Below are 17028 nucleotides of genomic sequence, written 5' to 3'. Positions count from 1 at the left end.
AGCAGCAACTACGTTGGCACTGACCGTTGCACGCGGCATTGACGCTGGTGAGGTGGTGCCGGGGCTAGACTTCAGTTAAGTAGTTTTCATTCGACATGGTACCACGGTACTACAGGTTTCAATTTTAATGTTGACTGTGTGTTATTCTGGCATGTTATAGAAATTTTATGCTTCTGAAGAAGGCTAGATTATTCTAGCCGAAACCTGGGTAAAGACCAGAAAATTTGCGCAACTGAGGCGGATTTTGCAATATCTTAGTCTATCACAGTTGCTGCAGGGGCTGCAATATGCTAAAAATTCTTAGCTCACTCGTAAATGCAGCAAACATTTCACGTTAAATTATAAAAATTGTTTATTAAAAAGTCTTTTTGTAATTTTATAAATTGTGTAGGTACACAAATAAAATTTAGTTTTCTGTTGAATAACATCTACTATGAAAGCAAGAGCAGAATTAGATAGTATCCAGTCTATATTTTGATATTTGTGTGATTAATAAAGTATTAACAGTGGCGTGTTTACCCCTTTCTTCTTGCAAGTTCCATTTTTACTGTACCACAACAGCAAACCAAACCGTGATGCATAAAGCCTCTCCTGCAGTGTCTGCCACTGGATTTGGACGATTATCCTCATTACACTTTTACTCTTACTAAACGTGCTGTTTGTACTTCGGTTAGCGGGAAACGATCACCGCCGGTCAATTGCTCGGATAACCTCGTATTAATGAATGGGGCTGCCGTCGACTAACAGTGGACGGTAGGGATTCGGTGCAGATAATCACTTCTAAATTCACCGATAGGCAACAACTACTGGTTAGCGAACATAGCATCCAGAACTATCTTCTCACTATGGAGTGTAGAACGAATCGCGCCACACGTGCACACGTCATAGGGAACTGGGATCTTTACGGCTGCAAGAACATCACCATTAGACAAGCGAATTGCGGAGAAGGGCCATCAGGACTGATGAGTCGTTTTACACATTGGTGGAGGCTGAGGCAATGATGCGGGTGCGTCGATAATCATATGAGGCTACGCAGTCTCGTCATGAGCATTGCGGGAATGCATCCCTCTGTTGCGAAGGGGTGGCCGCGTCATTGACTGGCAGCTGCCGACAGGCGCACTTTAAGTGTTCTCGCTACTGTCTCTGTACCACACAGTGTTGCATAGCAGCCTTCACACATAGTAGGCGCAGGAAAAGTTCATCATAATCAGGCATGCGCAATTATACGGAGTGCCATTAAACGTATGCCAGAAGAGGCAATCCAGAAATGTGTTAACACAATATAGCTGCAGGAAAAGTTCCTCGTAATCAGAATGTGTGATTATATGAAAAACCATCACGCAAACGAGGAAGCAAACGCCTCAGTAAAAACTTTACTTATGTGATTTTGAGGAACTGTTAGCTTTCCCAATCACATAATAAAAGGTATAAACAACAAGAGGCAAAACATAGCTACAAGTACCTCCCAAGACTTCACTACTTCAAGAAAGATGTGGAAGAAAGAGAAGAAAATTCTATACTTGTGTAATATTTGCGAATAAGTTGTCAGGAGACTGACATACATTTCAAATGTTTCTTTCTGGCTAAGCATGGTCGGATTTATGTTGGTTTGGTTAATGCTTTGTTTATGTGATAATTTCGTTTTCGGTTCTGTATGTTCTCTATGTTCGTCGCATTACTGCTCACACTGATATAACCTGTACATATGATCATATGTAGATTCCACAGCTGTAACACTCGTGGTGTGCAAGATAGGCATTTATGCGTAGAATTAAGCTGTTGAAATTCACCTTCCATACCTCGCTGTAGCCATTTACATTAGAGTCCCTTACAGGCTTACCACTACCGTTATCCCCTCCCCCACCCCCCCATTTGCCCAGGTATGGGCCAAGTTATTTTGCATGTATTCTACTCTCAGGTGGGGAACGCTTACATGAAATGACATAGGACCCTGATAAATCTACCACTGTCCAACACCAGCGAATAATATGGGACACTGTTGATCAATCGTGTGCAGCCATTTCTTCATTTGCAGCATCCCTCACGTGTTCAAATAACTTACGGGTTTGCTGCCGGGTAACGTCGTCGAGCATCACCGATATTTCGACAGGAGCACACCCTGCCATTCTCAAGGCACAACTACAAGGAGGAAGCAATGTGCAAGGGATTCGGCGGTGGTCGACGACGTTACCCGGCAGCAAACCCGTAAGTTGTTTGAACATTCAGTTCGCCGGAAAAGTTAAGGTCTCACATCCCTCAAGTGGCTTGTACCTTCAGTAAGGCATGCACTAACTGATAGCAGAAGGCTATTTTGACTTTCACCCACATTCTCCTTTGCTCAGATCACGTGACCTCATGACCTGAGTGTTGATTAGAATGTGTGTGACATGGAGAGTGAGACAAAATTCCGTGATTTTCGTGTAGCCCTCTACTATAGACATGGCTAAGAACCCTGCTTGCCTGTGGTGCTCTTGCACACGTGCCAGTCTCACTGCCCCGGATGCACGCCTCCCCTCTACGACGCCACGTTGTCTGAGCGGGCAGAGCGGAAAAATGCAAAAGCGCCATATGCGGGATGCGGCTATATTTCATATTTCTCACCAACACAGATGACAAACAAAACAAACTTTTAGTATTATTTAATTAATTTTGGTGCGCTGGAGATATAAGAAAATTTATATTGGGCACAAACTGACAGAATGTAGACAGACGCAGACAGTTTCACAGGCTTTCGCCGCTCTGATCGCCACGTAAGCCTGACTTATTTATTTTCATAATCGCACATGTGTTGATCAAAAGACTGATATCACATTTGCAACCTTATTATGGAGAAATTGAAACCTCCCAAGAAAAATAACGTATAACTTCTGTAGAGTTTTAACGTAAAAGACTTTGTGTCTTTAACGAGTGTTACATTTCAGGTCGACCGATTCCATATGCAGATGCACGTGGGGCACTTTCAATTGAAGTGGCAAACGGTCTCGAAGACATCGCAAAGACAGATTTAAGATTGTTCCAACGGTTTAGAAAGCCATTCCTGGTATTGTCAAAATTCGCGTTTTCTTTAACGCCAGTGAGCTTACGAAAATGGACAGTTTCTCAGTTTCTTTGTGAGAATTTGTCCCTTCCACTACACGAGCCGGCCGGAGTAGCCGAGCGGTTCTGGGCGCTACAGTCTGGAACCGCGGGACCGCTACGGTCGCAGTTTCGAATCCTGCCTCGGTCATGGATGTGTGTGATGTCCTTAGGTTAGTTAGGTTTAAGTAGTTCTAAGTTCTAGGGCACTGATGACCTCAGAAGTTAAGTTCCATAGTGCTCAGGGCCATTTGAACCATTTGTGAACCACTACACGATTTTCTTTTTAAATTCAACCACTTTCCCATAAAATCAGAAATAATTTGCTTCTCACCTTGCAATGTCTTACTGAGGGCAAGCTGCAGTCAAATCTCTTTAGGATCCGAGTCTGCAATTCATTCCAGATCTTCTAATTTTCGTTCTTTCTTTCCTTTTTCCTTCAGTACTTCAACAATAGCGGGTCTTAAATCGAAAATTCGTTTCACGCGTATTCTTTGAGTGAACCAACGTACGTACTATGCGGTAATATATAACGTCTCATTACTTTCGTTCACTACCATCAAAAGCCGTTGAGACTAATGAAGTAATAATGCCTGTGACTTCAGAAAATTTACTATTCGCACCACCAATTGTCTCAGGAGTTCCACGCGTGATTTTTTGTTTACAGGGAGTGCTTCTTGACGTACAGAAAAATGAATCCCGTACAAACAGTCTATCGATCGTTATAATTTTTAGTTCTTTCGTCGTCAACTAAATCTTTAAATTCTTTCTGCGTGGCGTTGTAATACCGCCTCAAAGCAAATTTGCGATGCCCGTCGGTTATAGGACTGTTTAATAGATTTTGAGAGTTCTTATCCTTCTCCTCTGTGATTCCCACTTATTTTTAAAGGATAGCGACGATAGATCTTTGGACTGCCTCTTTTGGCGCAGCCACCGGACCTATGAACTTCTTTTATACCACGAACAAATACGGAAGGATAAACAGGGCTTAAGCGACGATCCTGCTGAGCTGAAGGAAGTCGTGCCGAGCGAAATAAGCCACAACAATGTCGGAAGAAAGTTTCGCATCGCACTGCTATCTGAAATGTCGCGCTGTACCGAGAACGATCGAGCAAAGCCGAGATGTACCAAGTGGTGCTGAAAAAAGGCCGGGCCTCTGACGTCACGCGTAGAATCATGAACACCGTGGTCGATCCTGCTCTACTGGGCAGGTCCTCTCATTCAGTGGCTCACAAGTGAGTTGTTCCCTTGTGGGCTTAGCTGACCGCTCCAGCCGCATGTATGCTTCTGAATATTTCTTATGCCGAACATCACAATTTCCAGTTTGAGAACTGTCTTTTGGTAAAACTTGATATATAATGCTTTCGTCATTAATGAAACTCATAAATGTGGAAAAGCCACTGCTGAGGACGAAATAATCGATTTCAGCGTATTTAAAATTTCGCTGCAATATCAGGGAACCTCCTCGAGTTAGAATTCCTCATTTTTCCGAATAAATTTCAGTCGTCAGCTGCAAATACACGTTTATTTCGCTTTAACGGTTTGGATAAATTAATTTGAAATCTTTGGAAGCCTATAAAATTAGGGATAATATAAATCTTTAGACTGCGGCTGTTCATTTGCGTAAAGGATAAGAAATGTATTACAGAAACTTACGTTTAGCTGGGCCAGTATCTTCTTCATAGAAACATAATGCCATGTTATGTCCAAAATTGTAATATTGTGTGATTACTGTAAACGCAGATTGACAGATTGCTAATTTACGGCAACTAAATCACATCTATGTACTTGTCAAACTTAAAGTGGAAATTTTGCATATAGTTGGCAACGGGTTCAAAATGAATCTTTTAGAATAATTTTAAATACATAAACAGCCTCAATTAAATTAAAAAGATTTGTTGAATGATCAACTTGCGTTAATCAATAGACACTATTTTGATTCCATTGCAGCTCTTACATATTAGAACCATGTGTCATGTTTTTCCAAATGTATTACATATAACTTCTTTGTATACCTTAGTTATACTTTTGATATGCTTTTATACATGTTCCTTGCTGCTGATTCAACAGCTTTACATGCACATAGATGTGATTCTGTTACTGTAACCACACACAATATGTACGTTTTGGACATATCATGACATTACGTTTCTATGACGAAGATACTGACATCTACTAAACCAATACAAAGTAAGTTTCTGTAATAGACTTCTTACATTTTTCATAAATTATAGCCAAGGTTTCAAGATTTCTAATACCTCTAAATTTGTAGGCTTCTGAAAATTACAATCTGTCAAAATCGGAATAGCGAAATAAAAATATATTTGCAACGACGACTGAATTTTACTCTGAAATATATGCAACAGTTGCTGAAAAATAACAGATATCAATAAAATAATTACACATTTTACACTTCATCCCAGAGGCACACCTGAAGTGTCAATAAACGCTCGAGCGTGCACCATCCAGACACTGGTATACACGAGATTCATCTGAGCAGAGAATGTTCCCCGTCTTGACGGTGCACGTTGACGTCTGTCCACCACTACATGTCGAGTACTCCATCAGGAGGAGCGAGCAAGGGTTCTTGCCTCGAAACAGTACTCCTAGTACAGATACTAAGTCTTCCTCCCGGCCCCTTCATTAAACTAGTCTAGCGTAGCGAAGCAATTTTCACCCTCTAAGAGACGTGCCAGAGTTCCCATTCCGTCAGTATAGTATTTTGGCCGCCATTACGCGCAAGAGTTGCAGACCGTCTCTCACTGTAGATATATCCGTACGATAATACAAAGCTGCAAACTTCATCATTTGCTTCACACTATGATCTTTAGGTACTTGATAGATAGGAGTTACATAGACGGAAAAGAATCACAACACCAAGAAGAAGCTGTACGAGATAAACGAAAATTGGCAGGCGTGTTTCTGCATCTGAAAGATAACGTCTATTCAGATTTCAAGCCCGTCGCTTAAAAGACGCTAGAAGCGCAGCTATGAGGACGCAAATCAGTTATGCTTTAAAGGCGCTCTGTAATGGTCGTGAAGGTTAGTTACGCACTGAGTTGATGTCAGTCAAGAATGTCTTTAAGACGACGAAGACGCCATTATCAACAGCTCACTGAGTTTGAACGCAGTCGTGTAATGGGGCTACGAGAAGCTGACTGCTCCTCATACCATGTTTCAGAAAGACGTGACAGGAATGTAGTCTCTGTACATGACTGCTGGCAGCAGTGGACACGAGAATATACCGTCGCAAAAAGACCGCGCTCCGGACTGCCACCTGAAACCTCTGAGAGGGAACACCATCCTGTTAGACATGTGGGTCTCGTTTATCGTCTTGCGTCTGCAGCAGCAATTTGAGCAGCAGCTGGCACCACAGTGACACAATGAAATGCTACAAATCGGTAATTTCAAGGAAAGTTCGGAGCCAGACGCTCTGAAGTGTGTATTCCACTGACCCCAAACCACCACCGTTTGCAACTTCGATGGTGTCAGGTGACAGCTCGTTGCAGGGCGGACTGAAGAGCTCTTTTGTTCTTCATGAAAGCCGGTTCTGCCTCGGTGCCAGTGACAACTGTGTGTTGGCTAGAAGGAGGCCACTTGAAGTCCCGTACCCAACCTGTCTGCATGTAGGCACCTTGAGTTATGGTCTGGGGTGATATTTCGTAAGACAGTAGGAGCACTCTCGTGGCTATCCCACTCACTCCGATTGCAAATTTGTATGTTAATCTTGTGAACCGCATTCCATGGTGCGCTTTCTAACAGGATAACGCTCGACCATATACTTCTCCTTGTAACCCAACATGCTCTACAGAGTGTTGACATATTGCCTCGGCCTGCCCCATCACCAGATCTGTCTCCAATCGAGTACATATGGGATATCACAAGACGACGACGCCCGTGTCATCCACAAACAGCGTTAGCCATCCCTGTACTGACTGACCACGTGCGATAGGCATGGAAATCATCCCAGATCTGACATCTGACACCGGTACGACACAACGCGTGCACGTCGGCATCCTGGCGATTACTCCCGTTGTTATTAATGTACCAGGATTTCACATTTGCAATGGCTTATCTCGCTCTTACATTAACCTGTGATCTTGGAATGTTAATCACTTAAATATGTTACGTAGACAAATGTATTCCCGAAATTTCATTACTCTACATTATTTGTTGGAGTTGCGGTTTTTTCCGTCATTGTTTATTTGTAGAAATCCACTCCTTGTAAAGCGCTGGTTTCATGACAGAATTTCTTTTAGTTTGGTGATAAGAAGTCGGGTAGGATGGGTGCCAGAGAGCGCTCGGTATCAGCCGGAGACGCCCTGAATGGATTGCTGCGAGCGTGGGTGGAGCAGGGGGTGGGGGCGGGGACGGGCCCGGAGCTGTCCGCAGCCTCAGAGGCGCTGGACCGCAGTGGGAGCGGGCGCAGAGCGGCGCCGCCCACGCAGCCCGCGCTCTCGCCTCGCAACAGGTGGTCCGCCGCCTGGCCTGGCCTTCACCACCAGGACGCTCCCTTTTTTAACGTCGACCTTTACACCACGCAGCTCCGCCAATGCTGACGTACACGGTTACGTCGCTATAGTGACGTCGCACTCACCTGTTTCGAATCTCTGCCATCAACTCTGCTCTGCACTGCCCTACCCTACTCTCGTCGTTCCCACGGGACCCGTAAACCACTTAAGTTGGTTCGTTCGAAGAAGATAAAGTCGATTTCTTTCTCAATCCTTAACAAATCAGTGCTTGTTCTCTAAAAGACCTAGTTTTTCTCCTCTCTTTCGACTGCAGATTACATCACATAATTTTCATCTTTTAACTATGAGTTATTCATGTGTGAGGTGCTTTAGATATTTCTGTGGATAACGTGACTTTATCAACATATATTACTTATACTGTCTTAAGCAACTTGTTTCAATTTCTAAACTGTATTATGACATATAGCCAACGGTCTTGCCGTGGTGGATACACCGGTTCCCGTCAGATCACCGAAGTTAAGCGCTGTCGGGCGTGGCCGGCACTTGGATGGGTGACCATCCGGGCCGCCATGCGCTGTTGCCATTTTTCGGGGTGCATTCACCCTCGTTATGCCAATTGAGGAGCTACTCGACCGAATACTAGCGGCTCCGGTCAAAGAAAACCATCATAACGATCGGGAGAGCGGTGTGCTGACCACAAACCCCTCCTATCCGCATCCTCATCTGAGGATGACACGGCGGTCGGATGGTCCCGATGGGCCGCTTGTGGCCTGAAGACGGAGTGCTTTTTTATTATAACATATAAACTACCGCTCAAAAGTTTTTGGTCGCCCATGAAGGAAGTTATGTATTTTATTTCGGTGTACAAGCACACCGTACAAACTAACAGACCAACAAAATAATTATTTTCTCTCTCTCTATCATTATGTACAATACATGATCGTTCAGATTTTAGCCTCTTACAATTATTTCTCTCAAAACGCCTGCACAAACTCTTGGCATTCTGAAGATAAGTTTTTGTAGTGTTTTTGTAGATATCGCAGTCCAACACTACTGTAAATTATCCTCAACATTAGGTGGCCTCAGTTTTCTAGCCTCCCTGTCAAGTTCATCCCCTAAGAGTTCAACGGGTTTTAAGTCACGTGACTGACTTGGCACAGTCACATTCTCAGTTCCCCACACTTCTCTTTTCTATTTATATACTCTCTGCACAGTTTAGGTAGAAGCATATTTCGGTTCATTGTCCTCCTGCAAAACAAACCCACGACTAATTAGGCTCTTGCCCCAAACAGTTGCATTGCTTATCAGTATCCTGTGGTATCCTTCCTTCTCTAATGTTCCATCAATTCTCATTAGATCAATGACTTTATCATTCTCAAAGCATCTTCTCACCATAACCGATCCTCTACAATGCTTCATCGTTGGCGTCTCACACTGACGCTTCATTCGTTCTCCAAGACGTCGATGAAAAAAAATTCGGTGATGGATTCCAGGTACTTCAAACTTAGATTCGTCATGATTATTGCTGCACGCTCCAGTTTTTATGTTGTTGTGACCATTACAATCCCTTCACCTTCTTTTGTTTGCGTATTATACGAGGGTGATCCCAAAAGTAAGATCTACATTTTTTAAATATAAAAACACGTTTGATTACAATAAATTGAACATAGTTTTGCAGCATGAACATTCTCCTATTTTTCCACATACTGACCATGTCGATCAATGCATTTTTCTAGGTCTTCTGACTGCTATACACCTCTTAAAAACTTTTTGAAGCTCGTTCACCGATACGAGGTTGCATTGTTGAGACATAGATTTGAGCTGCTCGCATATTATTTATTTCCTTCGAATTTCGGGTGCAGTATGTGTACTCTGGCGTTTATCTGTGCACATACACTATGTGATCAAAACTATCCGGACACCTGGCTGAGAATGTCTTACAAGTTCGTAGCGTCCTCCATCGGTAATGCTGGAATTCAATATGGTGTTGGCCTGCCCTTAGCCTTGATGACACCTTCCACTCTCGCAGCCAGACGTTCAATCTGGTGCTGGAAGGTTTCCTGGGGAATGGCAGCCCATTCTTCACGGAGTACTGCACTGAGGTGAGGAATCGATGTCGGTCGGTGAGGCCTGGCACAAAGTCAGGGTTCCAAAACATCCCAAAGGTGTTCTATAGAATTCAGGTCAGGACTCTGTGTAGGCCAGTACATTACAGGAATGTTATCGTCGTGTAACCACTCCGCCGCCGTGCATTATGAACAGGTGCTCGATCGTGCTGAAACATGCAATGGCCATCCCGAATTGCTCTTTAACAGTGGGAAGCAAGAAGGTGCTTAAAACGTCACTGTAGGCCTGTGCTGTGATAGTGCCACGCAAAACAACAAGAGATGCAAGCACCCTCCATCAAAAACACGACCACACCATAACACCACCGCCTCCAAATTTTACTGTTGGCACTACACACGCTGGCAGATGACGTTCTCCGGGCATTCGCCATACCCACACCCTGCCACCAGATCGCCACGTTGTGCAGCGTGATTCGCCACCCCAAATAACGTTTTTCCACTGTTCAATCGTCCAGTGTTAACACCCCTTACACCAAGCGAGGCGTCGTTTTGCATTTACCGGCGTGATGTGTGGCTTATGAGCAGCCTTACCGAGCGAAGTGGCGCAGTGGCTAGCACGCTGGACTCGCATTCGGGAGGACGACGGTTCAGTCCCGTATCCGGCCATCCTGATTCAGATTTTCTGTGATTTCCCTAAATCGCTCCAGGCAAATGCCGGGATGGTTCCTTTGGAAGGGCACGGCCAACTTCCTTCCCCGTCCTTCCCTAATCCGATGAGACCGATGACCTTGCTGTCTGGTCTCTTCCCCCAAACAACCCAACCCTTATGAGCAGCCGCTCGACCATGAAATCCAAGTTTTCTCTCCTCATGCCAAAGTGTCACAGTACTTGCAGTGAATCCTGATGCAGTTTGGAATTCCTGTGTGATGGTCTGGATAGATGTCTGCTTATTACGCATTACGACACTCTCAACTGTCGGCAGTCTCTGTCAGTCAACAGACGAGGTCAGCCTGTACGCTCTTGTGCTGTACGTGTCCCTTCATGTTCCCACTTCACTATCACATCGGAAACAGTGGACCTAGGGATGTTTATCAGTGTGGAAATCTCACGTACAGATGTATGACACAAGTGACATCCAATCACCTGACCACGTCCGAAGTCCGTGAGTTCCGCGGAGCACCCCATTCTGCTCTCTCACGTTGTCTAATGACTACTGAGGTCACTGATATGAAGTACCTGGCAGTATTTGGCAGCATAATGCAATTAATATGAAAAATGTATGTTTTTGGAGGTGTCCGGATACTTTTAATCACAAGTGTATGAGCTGATCTGCCCTGTATGATGTTACTAGGGTCCTTTCAGATCCGGAAACACTTGCATTGGCACCAGTTTGCTTGAATCACTGCAGTGTATACACCACTGTATACTGGACTACGCCAGATTTTGTTGTTACCGTCTTACTAGAATAGCCTTCCTGATACAGACCTACAATAACAGTACGTTTTTCAATTCCAGTCTCTTGCTTCCGTCGCATTAGAAGGTAATATGTTACGAATCTGATTAGCTATACAATCACATTGCTAGATCCACGCAATGTACTGTAATCTAACACTAACTCATTGCTACGCAGACAGCCGAAGGAATTATGCCTATTTGAATGGAACCGACTCAGGTAGAGGCACGTCAGTGTGTTTTGGATACTCATCAGCGCCCCTCTAGGTGAGCGACCACACACACAACAGAGGTACTTAATCTTTAAATGTTTATACTTATTTTATTATCAGAATGGGTATATGATAGAATATTCAACATGAAATCCCTGTTTTAACCACAAACCCATAGTTGTGACAGGTGATCGAAAACATGACCGGTGGTATAAATCTACATAAGTACTCCCCAAGTCACCTAGCGGGGTATGAGGAAAGCTATTTCTGCTACCACTGTCACTCTAATTTCTCGAATTTTCTCGTTGTGGTCATTTTGCGAAATGTATGTGGGAGGAAACAATATGTTGTCCGGCTCTTCCCGGAACGTACTCTCTCTGAATTTCAACAGTAAACCACTTCGCGATGCATAACGTCTATCGTGTAGCGCCTACCACTGGAGTTTGTTGAGCATTTCCGTAACACTCTTGCGCCGAGTAAATGACCCCGCGACGAAACACACTGCCATTCGTTGGACCTTTTCTACCTCTTGTATTATTCATACCCTGTAAGACTTCCAGAGCGATGAGCAGTACTCAGGAATTGGTCGAACAGGCGTTCAGTAAGCCAGTTCTTAAGTGGATGAGTTACATTTCGTCTGAATTTCAGTCTAGATCCGTTTCTGCTATTACTTGTTTTATGTGGTCATCCCACTTAAGATCGCTCCGAATGATTACATCTAGAGAGTTTACGTAGATACTGTTTCCAGAAATTCTTCATCAATAGTGTAGTTGTACAGTGGTGCATTTCTTTTCCTACGTATGCGCAATATGTTACATTTACTCGTATTTACGTTCAGGGTCAAATGCCAATCGGTGCACCATTCATCAATCCTCTCTAAGTCCTTTGCAAGTCGTTGCTGTCGTTCGGTGTTAAGTGTAAACAACCGCGTTACCTGCGAACAGCTTTAAAGAGTTTGGGCCACATTTTTCTAGATCTCCTATACATATAATAAACAGGAACGGTCTTATCACACCTGCTTGGAGTACTCCGAAAATTATCTTAAAGTCTGTCAATTTTATTCCGTTAAGAGCGACGCTTTGAGTTCGCTATACAAGGATGACTTGAATCCAGTCGAAAATCCGCTACGATATTCGCTAAAGACATTTTTTCACTAAACGGCAGTGCGAGACGGTGTCAAATGCCTTTGTGAAGTACATGAACACAGCATCAGCCGGAGTGCTGGTGTCTACAGCACCATGGATCTCATGAAGGAACAGAGCGAGTTGAGTTTCGCAAGATCTCTATTTGCAGAATCTATGTCGATTTTCATGGAGGAGATCTTCGTTTCGCCAAACGACATAATACGTGAGCGTAAAACATGTTCCGTAATTCTACAACTGATTGACCTCAACGATATACGCCTTATAGTTATGTGCAATTGTCCTACGACTCTTCTTGAAAACGGGGATGACCTGCGCTTCTGCGATCTATGACAAACTGGTGCTACTTACTGTCGACTCACAATATTAATTTTTACTTATTTCACACTGTGGTATTACACCCATTATCATTATTTCTGCAGTTTTATTATTATTATTATTAGTAGTAGTAGTAGTAGTAGTAATAGTAGTGGTAGTAGTACTAGTAGTAGTAGTAGTAGTAGTAATATTCTATCACATACGCTTCCGTAACAGTTGTTATATCTCCCCTTTATGGTTGAAGAGAGTGTCTCTTGTGCACTAGCTCATCAAATGTATATAACATCTATAAGCGGACTTTAATATTGGGAGTGTTCACTCTTAATATTCGTGACGGCCTGAAATGTACTGGGGCCACTTACGACGAAGTGTCTGAATGTCTGTGGGGGAAACACAACCCAATCTTGCTCAAGAGCCAAACCAGAGAAGGTAAAAATGTTGGTCGCTTGGGTCTGGAGCGAAGTCGACTTTCTAACTCAACCCAGAGTTATTCTGTTGATCTCATGTAGGGACTCTGGGCAAGCCGGTCCATTTCAGAAACGTTATTGTCCACAAACCGTTGCATCTCGGATGCTGCTTTATGACAGCGTACGTTGTCACAGTGATACAAACGTCATCGACTCCGAACTGTTCCTCTAATGTGCGCGGTCCACAATACCGTAAAACGAGTTAGTATTCTTCTACATTTAGGGTTTTCTTAAGAGCAGTATGGAAACTGCAACCTAACCACGAAAATTACTGCCGGCCGGTGAGGCCGAGAGGTTCTAGGCGCTACAGTCTGGAACCGCGCGACCGATACGGTCGCAGGTTCGAATCCTGCCTCGGGTACGGATGTGTGTAATGTCCTTAGGTTAGTTAGGTTTAGGTGGTTCTAAGTTCTAGGGGACTGATGACCTCAGATGTTAAGTCCTATAGTGCTCAGAACCATTTGAACCATTTGAACGAAAATTACTCCCGTACCATAGCATTACTTCATCCTTAGTTCACTGTTGGAATTACACATAATGACATGTAACGTTCTCCAGGCACTCGTTTAATCCAAACCCTTCCATCGGACAGTTACAGTGAACAGCGCGACTCATCACTCCAGGTCCACTGTTACACTGTCCAGCTGCGCCGATCTTTACCCACTTCAAGCGTCGCTTAACATTGAGTACAGCAAGGTGTTGCTAGTGTAAAGCTGTTCGACCATTGTACCCCATCCTTTTTAACTCCACACGCACAGTCACTGTGCGAACTGGACTGCAGGTAGCACCTTGGAACTCACGTGTGATTCCTTCCGCTGATTTCATTCGATATTTTACAATTACCTTCGGCAATGTTCGACAGTCCTTGTCCAGCAGTACAATAATTATGCCTGGACTTGGTCCTTAGTGCTTCCACTTCACTGTCAAATCACCACAATCGACTTGGACAGCTTTAGAAAGGTTGAAATGTTACTGATGGATTTGATACTTGTTCGACATCGAATGATTAGTTCATGTTGGAAGTCGACTGAACATCTAAGGTCATCAGTCCCCTAGACTTAGAACTACTTAAACCTAACTAACCTAAGGACATCACGTACATCCATGCCTGAGGCAGGATTCGAACCTGCGACTGTAGCGAACGACTTTCTTGACAGCTTTCGACGCTGCTGACAACCTCCCCCCCGGACGATTCAGTCCTTGTGATGCGATCTCATTCGACGAAATTTAAACGTCATGCGAAACAGTAAAGGGTGTTTATGCTTCTTCAGCCCTCCTGTTTCCCGCCCTCCTGTGGCATGATCACAGGGGAGTGCGACATTGACTCGTGCTTGAATGAAACAGTAAAGAGTGCCTCTAAGAAACCCCAGTTCAGCAATACTCTCAGTGCCACCCATACACTTTTGTCGAGCACTTTAAAAATGTACCTATCGAGAAACACGCATTCACCGATAACTATGTGTCAGCAGGATAGGCAACACTTCCGACATCCCTAAGATTTGGCATACAGCCACCAGGCGCTAATGCAGTTATATAAAGCGACATTCAGATGAGGCTGTGTCCTTAAAGTTTCCTATCCCAGCGAACCATAGTCATCGGTGAACACGTTTCTCTGTATAGGTACAATTTAAAAGTGCTCAAAAAATGTGCGCGAGTTGCAAAGAGGGTGTTGCCGAAGTGGGAGAGGTTGGGGGGGGGATTCGTAGAAGGATTCTTTACCATTTTAGTCACGTATACGTCGATGGTGGACTCCTCCACAATCATGCCAATGGAGGGAGCGAAACAGGAGGGCTGAAAAAGCTTAAGCACCCTTTGCTGTTTCGGATAACGTTCAGATTTCATCGAATGGTTTTGAACGGTCCCTAGTGGTCCCGCCCCGTGTACCAGGACGAAAATTGTGGTCGCGCTACGCTACAAAGGGGTCTCAGATCACGGTCAATTCGATTGCAGCCCACTATATTCTTAGGGAAGGGCTGAGTCGTCTGGAGGCTGTCAGCAGTGTTGAACGTTGTCGAGTACGTCTTTCTGTGGCACATAGCATTGCAAACTGCCGTTTTAGACCGCGAAATTTGCGCAAATGAACGCTCGAAGGAAAAGACTTGTTTTATTGACAGCTTCTAACCCTCCTCCTAAGGTATTTTCGTGTCGATTCTGAGCGGCGGTGCATGCCTTAACCACACATAAGAAAACCGCGTGATTTCATCGGTGGGCGCCGTTATTCTGTCCTCCATAGCAGACGCCTCAAGATAATGGGTGAGGTGTGGGTAAGGGGATATGTGACGACCTTCTCATCATATGATTTGTCAACTGTGACGTTGGGAAGAATTTTGATGAAATTTCGTGCCAATGTGACAATATTAAAGCACGTTACACTTCACACGAATTTCTGAGCTCTGGCCTTTATTCGCGCGTGTGGACAGCTTTCTGTTTGAAGCTTCGCCGAGCTCAAGTGTGACGTTGCAGGCCGCCGGACGTTTGCACCGGTGTGGAAGAAGGTAGCAGGCGTCTTTGACTCAAATTTCAAACATCTGCGTGGCAGTAGAAGATAATTACGGGGTTTCGAAAACATGACCCTTTAATGGTGTTGCGCAGGCTATAATCACATGGTACAACCAAAATACCCAGTGTTTTGAACATATCTTTAAAATGAGTCGTGTTGGTATTTTTGGTTATTTTTGTAACGTCACTTTTCCATAGTTCTAATTTCTTGTATTTGCTAAGCAGAAAAGAATTCCATAGTTATGCACTGAAAGTACATATGAATAATATGGAGGGTAAATCTGGGAAAGTTCGACCACTGGGTGAGAAAGACCAGTGGGACATATTTACAAACGCGCCACATGAGAGCAGCTTCCACTCCTTCCGAGGAAGCTGTTTTGTCAACAAACATGTTGAAAGAATATTGCTGTCATTTTCGAGATAGTTCTGGAGAAAAATCACATTTTTTTCTGTTCTGGAAAGCCGAAGCGTTTTTTCGGGTAGTTACACAATTTTAGTATTAAGACTTTTTACAATATCGTTGTAGCTTCTTCACTGCGAACTTGACAAATGTGTAGGCACGAAACTAACAAAATGACTACCGAGTTCTCTACCTACGGAGGCCGGCCACGGTGGCCGAGGGGTTCTAGGCGCTCAGTCCGGAACCGCGCGACTGCTACGGTCGCAGGTTCGAATCCTGCCTCGGGCATGGATGTGTGTGATGTCCTTAGGTTAGTTAGGTTTAAGTAGTTCTAAGTTCTAGGGGACTGATGACCTCAGATGTTAAGTCCCATAATGCCCAGAGCCATTTGAACCATTCGCTACCTACAGATAAAAGCTGTGGTGATCCATCTCTCCCTGACAATCGGAACAGATGGATCTTTGCTATTTGGGAGTGATGGGCCACTTGTTTTAATGAGAGAGAGTTGGAGCACGATTAAACTTATCTACAAGGTTGTTGTATAATCCCCGGATGACCGCAGTCTCAGACTATGCTTAATTGTTGGAAGATACTTGTGTGCGAACAAGTGGAAGAGCAGAACCTCACATACAGGCCAACGAACGACTTCAAAGCACATAGAAAGGCCTACTGATGCCAAGAACATCAAAGGAGCAGAGTTATCTGCACAAGTCAAATTCCTTCAATGATACAACTTCGGATTCTGCTTCTATTAAACATAAAAATTCCAACATTATCACCTCAAAACTGTCTACTTCTAAGCCAACAAAGACAAAACTTTTAGCAGAAAAATTACTTATTCCTGCTGTTGGTAAGACCATGAATTTTAATAGGAATGCAGTAACTGTATCCAAATGGTTAAACTCTACTGAAAATATTGAAACTC

General features: G+C 44.0%; 1 protein-coding gene and 1 pseudogene across 1 annotated transcript in view; both read left to right on the top strand.

Annotated features, from left to right (window-relative positions):
* LOC124729666 (synaptotagmin-14) overlaps positions 1–17028 on the top strand; it is a 609333-nt gene that overhangs the window by 116505 nt on the left and 475800 nt on the right. The window lies entirely within an intron of this gene.
* Positions 8013–8130, top strand: LOC124728643 (annotated as a pseudogene).

The sequence above is a fragment of the Schistocerca piceifrons genome, chromosome 1 (genome assembly GCF_021461385.2).
Source record: "Schistocerca piceifrons isolate TAMUIC-IGC-003096 chromosome 1, iqSchPice1.1, whole genome shotgun sequence".
NCBI lineage: Eukaryota > Metazoa > Arthropoda > Insecta > Orthoptera > Acrididae > Schistocerca > Schistocerca piceifrons.
Note: the sequence above shows the minus strand (reverse complement) of the source record. Positions and strands in the feature narration are given on the sequence as shown.